Below are 8,507 nucleotides of genomic sequence, written 5' to 3' on the forward strand. Positions count from 1 at the left end.
TTATTGATTTAAAAAATCTTAAATAGAATCCGAACTACCATAATATTGGCAAATAGAACTTTTAGTCAATTAATTCAAAAATAAACTAAAATAGTTAATTTTTAAACAAGACCTTATTACCAGTAGATGGATGAAAGGGTAATATTGTAATTTACATTAAAATATGAAAAATTAATTGTTATAATTACAAATAAAAGAATCAAAAATAAAATTATAGTGAAAATGCAATGTGCTAAAGTATACAATTTTCCATAGTCTGCGGAAGAATGATGAGCTGAGGGCCAACCTAGGGTGATTAAAAAGTTCATTTCAAAAGAGAATATTCAAGTATGTTTGCAACCCTAGAGAACTAATATGCGAAGGTGGTGCTTGATTTATATTTAAAAATTTAAGTAATTTTTAAAATAGGATTGGGCTACGGACTTGAGAGTACTGTTGGACTTATGAGAGTTCGTCACAGATCTCGTTTTGATAATCCAAACCGTTCAATATGTAGAACTCGTCCAGCACTACCACGTTAATCGGATTTCAATAATTATCTCATCAGATCAGATTTTTATCAATCATTTATTTTTTCACTGTCCATTTTTTTATACAAACTGATTTGATCACGTAGCTATCAATATCCGATCAACGTGATGTTTTACAGGCATATAGTACTCGACGAGTTCTACAACGGTTTAATTTATCAAAACGAGACTTGTGATGGGTCTCACGGGCTCAATAGTACCCTCTAATTTGATCACGGACTAGAGAGAAGCCAGCCCCTTTAAAATATAAATTAAAATAAATTAATAAATAAAAATAAACTTACATAATATTAATTGAATTTATAACTACTTATGCATATGTTTCGATGTGCATCGTTATGACTTCATTACCGTTATCGTTACCACTACCGTCATCACTGCCATCGACCATTATGTCCACTACCACCATGGTCACTGCCTCTTCTAACACCACCCCCACTATTGCCACCACTGTCACATGTGATCACCATTATTTCATCATTACCACCTCTCAACTACCATTACCACAACCCTCCGCCACCATCACTACCTCCATCAATACAGGGCCAACCCAAGTCTAAGGCCCTAAAGCTGCCTTAGGCGCTAGCTAATAAAGGCCCCAAATTTATATAATATATATATATATATATATGTATTTATTATTTGTTCAATAAATAAGGCCAAAAAAAACTCTCAAATTTAATTAAGAGATTAGTTGAAAGGCCTCTTCAATCCCAATTACTTTCTTTAGGAAACATTAATTGTTCCAAAAAAGAAAAAAAAAATCATTGATTGCTCTTTCAAATTTCTCATATCATAGATGGTACAAATATTGTGGAAATCAAAGCATTAAAACATTTTTCCATATGAAACCATTTTGAGAGTAAATTTGAACAATTTAAAAATGAGAAATTGTATACTATTCTCGGAATACCACATGTCCATAATCCTAATCAATCATAATTTATTTTGCTCCATTATATTCCTTAATCACTCAACACAATACCCTACATACCCATCTTTTTCACCAATCACAATACTATGGAATGCCACATATCTATATTCCAGGATTACTGAATAATTACCCTTTAAAAATAGGGTGCTCATGATGTCCATAAGGACAAGATTGTGAAAAATAACTAAAATATCCATATATATTGTTTCCAAACCTAGCCTCTCTTCTCTCTATCACCACATCTCTTTTCTTTCTCTCTCTCTCTAGCGCGCGCGCGCTGCTTTCGTGGCAGTGAAAGCAATGCGCTCCGTCTTTACTCTTTCTTCTCGTTACCTTTGCTTACCGTCCCTAATCTCACCACCGTTGCACCGCTACACTATCGTCAATCTCTCGCCACCTCAACTTCTCTCCCGGCATCGCTGACAAACACCACCACCACTACGAGCCCATCACATGACCCTTTAGTCACCGACATCAAGCAGATCTGATCTTCAATCTACAGATCTGAGATCTGAACCCAAAAATCCACATTTGCAGTCCGTTTCCTGTGGTAGTAGAAGTCTTTGCTGTGAAGAAGCTCACATCAGTAGCAAACTGTTGGAAAATGGCTTTGGAAGAAACCTTGGGCTTGTTTGGTTTGTTTTTGGGAGAGTTATTTTTGAATTTTTTTTTTCAAAATTTTGTTTGGTTTGTGTTTTTCTCAAAAAATTTTCAAAATCACTTTCTCTCTCTTACACATCAATGAATCACTTTCTCTCTTTCCTCTCTCCTTTTCAATCACTTTTTCTCTCACATACATCCACTCAATTGTAACAAAATATCAAATCATCCCAAACTCCCAAACTCCAAAACTACTTTCAAAATATACAACCAAACAAACTAAAAAAATTTCTAAACTCTCTCCCTAAATTTTTTTTTCAAAAACAACTCTCCCAAAAACAAACCAAACAAACTCCTTATTTTTTGCTAAGTTTAAGCATTAATTAAGTTGGGACCCAAGCGTTATTTTTGACGTTTCTCATTGGGTTCATGTTTAATGTCGCGTAGTGAATAACATCGTATATTTAGTTGCTCAAAACCATTTCCGGATAAATGAGAATTCAATACGCATTTTCGGGTTCGTGGATATGGTTTTAGATAGATTTTCTACACATTTGTGAAATGTGCTTGTCCCACATTGGAAAAACTTAAGGATTTATATGGGTATATATATTCTAGCTTGGGATACTTGGGATGGACCCTAAAGGGTACCCAAGTTTGTGGAAGGGTGAGGTTATGGATAAAGTATGCTAGACCTATTGGACTCAAAACAAAAACCACAAGCGCACGTTATTCTCGCCCTCTGTTCAATCGGTCGGTCGGGCGAGCTAGGCTGAGCTTGGGCATAGTTGTGTGGTGCGAAGTGTGAGGTTGGGTTGGGCGGCCCAATACTTATCTTTTTAGGCAAAAAATATTTGTATTTTATTTATTTATTTGTAATTTTGGTTTCAAAATTCAAAATAAATTGGTCCAGATTTTTCCTTCACCCAAACAAATCCCGAACAGGTTTTCTACTTATTGAATTCCACCTGAACAGGTTCATACTTGTTGAAATTCAAACCTAACAAATCTGTTACTATTCAAACTTGTCCAAATAGGTTTTGTACCTATTCAATCTATCCGAACAGGTTTTTACCTGTTTAGAAAAGCCATTATTCCTTTTATAAATAGTCTGCCATCTAGCAATTCATTAGAATCAAAAAATTTTCAAAAACTCTTCATTTTCTTCTTATGTTCGTCCTTCTGTGCTCCTGCATTTGTTTATCATTTAGTTTCGAGGAAAAGAAAGAGAAAGAGTTACAACATTGTTTGATTCGCAAGACTTGATTTTGTAGTGCTACATGTAAAGACCCAAATAAAATAAAATAAATATGTGGTGGAAATTTTTTTGAAAGAGACTTGCTCACTTTGGGTGGGAAAGTGTTTAAAATATATACATATATACTTATCTCTCTCTTTCTCTCTTTAAGGAATATAAAAAAAAATAAAAAAAGAAAAAAAAAAGGAGTGGATGTTTTATCATGAAAGGGGAGACAAACTTAGCTTTTTATCACCCCAACAGGCAATTAGCCGTCCCTAGTTGTCCATAGCATCACAGTTGCCCAGACAACACCCACATTACATTGGAATCCGGATCCTCGGCCGCCCTACCCGGCAGCCCCCCAAAACGACGTCGTTTTGGGGTTTTTTTTTTTTTTTTTTTCTTTTCTTTTCTTCTTCTTCGTTCTCGTTTTCTCTCTCTTCGAACGGAAACCAGAGGGAGGGGAGGGGAGAGGGAGAAGAGGGAGGAAGGAGGAGGGAGGAGGCTGCGCAGCCGTCCGATCGTCGTCTCGCCTCGCCGGCCGTCGCAGCCGTCCGATCGTCGTCTCGCCTCGCCATCGCAGCTCGTCGCAGCTCGTCGCCGGCCGTCGCAGCTCGTCGCCTCCTCCTCCTCCTCCCCCACTGGTTATGGCCCCCTCCAGTCCTGCCTCCTCCTCCCTCCCCCTTCCTCCTCCTCCCTCCTCCTTCCTCCCTCTTCTCCCTCCTTCCTCCCTCTCTTCCTCTGCGTTTTTTTTTTTTTTGAAAATTTGCCCCCAAAACAACGTCGTTTTGGGGGCTGCTGGGTTTGGCTGCCGGGTAGGGCGGCCGTGAATCCACGCTCATTACATTGAAGCCTTGCAAAACCACTAATCAGCCCCCTGTTTCAAAAAAAAAAAAAAAACCTTGGCTATTAGAAACCTCAGTGTAGAGAGGAAAACTGATTACACTCATGTGCAAGAGATGCACTGCCCAATGTGCGTGTGCACACATACGGCATCACCATACAGATCTGTACTTAAGAGAGTGTGAATAACACCCTCAAATTTTCTCACACCTGCACTTTTCCCCCCCAACGGTTTGGCCCATTCGAGGTGCGCTACACATGCATTCAGGATCAATAGGAGCCTCACTGTGTCTTCTTTCTCTGTCTTTCTTTTTTTTTTTTTTCTCCATTAATGCTCAGTCTTTGAGCTTAGAGTGGGAGTCGTTAGAGTGAGATTTTGCAAAAATATTGTAAATGAAAGTTGGAGAGCTCGTTGTGGTCTTCGCAATGGTGATCTCGGATTCATGATCGGGTGATATTTGCCTTCTAGATCTGCTCTTCTTCATTATTTGAGGTAGGGACTTTCTTCATATTTTTATATTAAAGCTATGTTAGGGTTATTTTGAAAAAATATATCATTATAAGAGGTATTGCATATAGATATATTTTCAAATTTTTGTTTAGTAATTTTTGGAAGAAAAATTATGTTAAAATGTTAAGAATGTTCGTATTTTGAGAGTGATTTTGGGAAAATCATTTTTTGCTGTTAATTTTGTAAAAGAAATCCGAAAATAGAATTTAATAGTTGTATGGATTATATCTACATCATATTATGGTAAGATAATTTATTTTGAGAAATAAATGTTGAAATATTTATCTCATCCTTGAGTTTTGGAATTTATTTTTGAGAAAAATAAATTGATATTGAGGAATATTGTATAAATTGTTAAGTGGAGATTTTTCCTACACTTCTTTATGCACTTTTGCTTGATTATATAGAGTTTAGAGTTGTATATAATTTAATTAGAATTTTTGAAAAATTTGTGTTTTATTTTCTTAAAAGAGAAATTTTGAGAAAAATAAAAAGTTGATGCCCAAATTGCGAATGTTTGTAAGGTTATAAAAGAATTATGTTTTAAATTTGAACAAAAACGGACTTTGATTCGATTTGTTTTGAAATTTTTACTGGTTTGTGGCCAAAAGAGCATTTTGAAAGAAAACAAAGGAATTACGTTTAACTTTTGGGGTTTTCGATCAAAATAGGATGTCATAGTTGAATAATGCTTGGAGAATGAGTTTGGAAAGAAAATGATGTTTTCTTGGGCATTAACGGTATTATTTTACCTAATGTATTTGTTGGAATAAAACCGACACGGTTAGAAATGGACCTTGAGAGGTTACCGGACGTGATTGTGATATGAAAATTAGTGTAGTTGTTCATATTTGATAAAATGTGGAATATGATTTGTTTCTAAATGTTGGGAATCATGGGAGATTTCAAGTTATAGTTATATGTTGGATTGCATGTCCATGTTGTTATCTTTTAATTAATATGTTAGAGATAACTATTTTGGCTATCGGTAAAAATTTACCATGTTGCATTTAAATGAGAGATTTCTTGGAAGGATGAGAAATGATGGAACTTTGGAAGTTTGATATATAATGTTATAAATTTGTCTTGAAATGACTAAATTGGGAATGCTGATTAACATGTGGAGACTATATGAATATGGATATGGTTGTATTATCTCTTGAAATTGTATTAGAAATTATATTAAAATGAGAAATGAAAATTTTGATCAAAATAGTAATATTTAATAAGTAGGGATTTTCTACACTCTAATATGATTTTTAGCTTAGTTATTTGCTATTGTATATAGATGATGAGATTTGGTTGTGGTTTGGACAAATCTAAGATTTGGGTGTGAAATGAAAAGAGGGGTTTTTGATGTATAAGAGATAAGATTTTGGTGTACAAAAATAATTGATTTTGGGTGTTTGGGTCAATAATGGAAAAAGGGGAATTTTTGCCCTAATTTGATAAAATGATTATTTTGTATAAATAATTGGAATTAACATTGAATATGTTAAATTGAATGGTATTGATATAGATGGTGATATTGGATATGTATTATCTCACCTACGGAAGTTTTGAATAAACTATTTATTCCGCTATTGAACATCTCTTGGAAATAAATATATTGGGCTATTGGTGGAGGATTGCTATGCTTGTTGTAGAAATGTATGAGGATTAGGCGATATAATGCTAATCTGTTGTTGGTTGTCAATGAATATAACCATGTTATAAATACATTGCATATATATGTTTATTGGGAGGAGAAAGAAGATGTACTCCATATATGACCATGTTATAAATACATTGCATATGTATGTTTATTAGGAGGAGAAAGGGGATGTACTCCATATATGATTATGTTTATAAATACATTGCATATGTATATTTATTTGGGAGGAGAAAGGGGATGGACTCCATTTAAAGCAAGTTGGCCGGAGTGTCCTAGGTAAAAGACCCGAAAATCTAAATATAAATGGGTGCCGGTTCCTTCGGACGAAATATCCGTAAAATGGCAAAGTTTGAAGTGTTTATGTGTGTTGTGCATAATTGGAAAACAATTGAGTTGTAGTCTCATTTTGGTTGTTGAAAGATAATGAATTTAACTCATGAATTGAGTAGCATATATGAACTGGATACGAATTGAAGGAAAATGGAACAAGATTGGTCTTAGTGGCATATGAATATGTAGGCCTTGGATTTAAGAGATTATGTAATAAAATCATATGATTTTGACATGATATGATTTCATGTATATGTATAAGTATCTTTGTCCCCGTATATCTTTTAATGTTTTAATATGAGATTGTTTAGTGGGCTTTGCTCACCCCCTGCCTATACATGTGTACAAGGAATGCTTTTCAGATTTGAAGATCAAACCATGGGTTTTACCATTTCACAAGTATAATGTAGTGATGGATTGTACTACTTCACTTGTTGTTTGGCCGAGTGCTAGGCAATAGCATGGATGGATTTTAGGGAAGCAAGAGTTTCTTAATCATGTTTTGTTAAGTGTATATTGGTATTTGTAAAGCCAAGAGCTTAAGATGTAATGAGCGAGACTTAATTTGTGTAACCAAGCAATGACTTGGAAAGATGTAAGCCTACATGGCATTTAACTGGTTATTAAACAGTAGACTCTGATGTATGAAAGTATGTTATTTTTCATATTTATTCTGCATATGAGTTATCTTTATTGTTTTATTTTGGGGGCGTTACACTACAAATCAAGTAGTAGTCGTTGCATCCTGGGAAGTAGACGCCATTAAAACTTAAAGTACTGGAGCAAGAGCGAAATCTACTTTAAGGAGATTGTGCCCAATACAAACCTTGACTTATAATTTCTGTAAGCAAGTAATTCAGAATTTCATTTATTAAATTATTTTTTGAATTATTTTATTTTGTTGTTTATTTTATTTACACACACATTCATTATAGGATATAACAATCTTAAAGTAGATTTATGTTTTTTTTTTTTATTTGTGTGTTAGACAGACGAATATTTTGTTTCGAAAATTTAAATAGTAGTCATATACTGTTTAATTTCTTAAATAGTAGTAATATACTGTTTAATAATTTCTTTGATAGCATAGTAGTCATATATTATTTATCATTGGAATTTTGTTACAAAGTATTATTCTGTAGATTTTGTTTGTAAATTCTATTTTGTATAATTTTTGTGATTTGTGCATTATTGTTTCATCAGAAATATGGCTACTAAAACAAATAGTATTCAGAATGTTATTACTTCGACCCCCACGCCCGTTGTGCCAGTGATGACTCCGGCAGTACCGGTAAACCATGGGGAAAAGCCAGAAACATTCAATAGAAATGATTTTAAAAAATGGCAACAAAAGATGATGTTTTATTTTACTACATTGAATTTGGCTCGCTTCACTCATGAAAAAGCTTTGGCACTGAACGACGGAGAAACGATTGGCGAGCGGTTGTCGCAGTCGATGCATGGAAACATGGTGATTAGAATCATATCCTTAATGGGTTAGACAATACACTGTACAATGTGTATAGTGTCAAAAGCACTGCAAAAGAACTATTGGAATCTCTAGATCATAAATATAAGACAGAGGATGCCGGTACAAAGAAATTTATTGTCGGCCGTTTTTTGGATTTTAAAATGATAGATTCCAAGACAGTTATTAGTCAGGTTCAAGATCTCCAATTAATTCTCCATGACATATATATAGAAGGGATGGTTCTCAGTGAATCTTTCCAAGTAGCAACAATCATTGAAAAATTGCCACCATCTTAGAAAGAATTCAAGAATTATCTAAAGCATAAGCGCAATGAGATGAAATTTGAGGAACTAATAGTATGACTAAGAATTGAGGAGGACAACTGTGGTTCCGA

At 34.5% G+C, this 8,507-nt stretch overlaps 1 long non-coding RNA gene across 1 annotated transcript; it reads left to right on the top strand.

Annotated features, from left to right (window-relative positions):
- The first annotated feature begins 4,149 nt into the window (after positions 1 to 4,149).
- Positions 4,150 to 7,304, top strand: LOC145798648 (uncharacterized). Its single transcript, XR_014339934.1, has 2 exons — positions 4,150 to 4,598; positions 7,005 to 7,304. It is a non-coding gene; the product is annotated as an uncharacterized LOC145798648 (long non-coding RNA).
- The last annotated feature ends 1,203 nt before the right edge of the window (positions 7,305 to 8,507 follow it).

Source organism: Camellia sinensis, chromosome 9, assembly GCF_055761805.1.
Source record: "Camellia sinensis isolate YWXY chromosome 9, ASM5576180v1, whole genome shotgun sequence".
NCBI lineage: Eukaryota > Viridiplantae > Streptophyta > Magnoliopsida > Ericales > Theaceae > Camellia > Camellia sinensis.